General features: G+C 35.5%; 1 protein-coding gene across 1 annotated transcript in view; it reads right to left on the reverse strand.

Moving 5' to 3' along the window:
• The window catches only part of LOC108363371 (glutamate receptor ionotropic, kainate 2-like), a gene marked incomplete at its 3' end in the record, with an annotated part of 30,456 nt that overhangs the window by 17,896 nt on the left and 11,893 nt on the right, over nucleotides 1-667 (reverse strand). The window lies entirely within an intron of this gene.

Raw genomic sequence — 667 nt, forward strand, 5'->3', positions numbered from 1 at the left:
GCTCATTTCTTCTTTTTATTTAAATTATCGGGCACTTGTTCTTTCACTTTGTTTATCATTTTGATCAAACAGCACTTTTTACACGGTCCACAGCACATGTCAAACGGCTATCAAATTTGATGAAAGTCAAAACTACTAAGGGTATTCATCAAAGCTTATAAATGCAATGTAAACCGTATAAAACTATAATTGTGTAAACTTTATAAATGAACTGTCAAAATTTCGCATTGTCAGTGTAAACAAATTTGGAAATTCTTTGCGGCTATACTTTCACCAAGTTAAGGGATCTTCTTGTCTGGATATAAGAGGTAGCTGCAAATATTTCTCTATTTCTAGTTCATAAATCGCTGCCTTTTTTCATGTACGTTCGCTGCCTTGTCTACCAATCGTTTGGCTATCCATATCACTAGAAACACTAGAATCAGCATCAGAGCCGTTGGCGATTTCCTCAAAGCATTGCCAAATATCCTCGTGAGCTCGATCTTCGATGGAAGCTTTCACTATAGTTCGGCATTTTTCATATGATTCAACTGGTTTCTCCATACTAACTGATTTATAATTTCGAATTAGTTCATCAACAAACCAGTTTTTAGCTTTATTGGCGTCAGAAAAAGAAACGAGTTTTGAAACGTGGGTCACAAAATGTTGCAATAGTGAAGCATTGTCG

The sequence above is a fragment of the Rhagoletis zephyria genome, unplaced genomic scaffold (assembly GCF_001687245.7).
Source record: "Rhagoletis zephyria isolate East Lansing unplaced genomic scaffold, Rhagoletis_zephyria_1.1 Rzeph_scaffold_01260, whole genome shotgun sequence".
In the NCBI taxonomy this organism is placed as follows: domain Eukaryota; kingdom Metazoa; phylum Arthropoda; class Insecta; order Diptera; family Tephritidae; genus Rhagoletis; species Rhagoletis zephyria.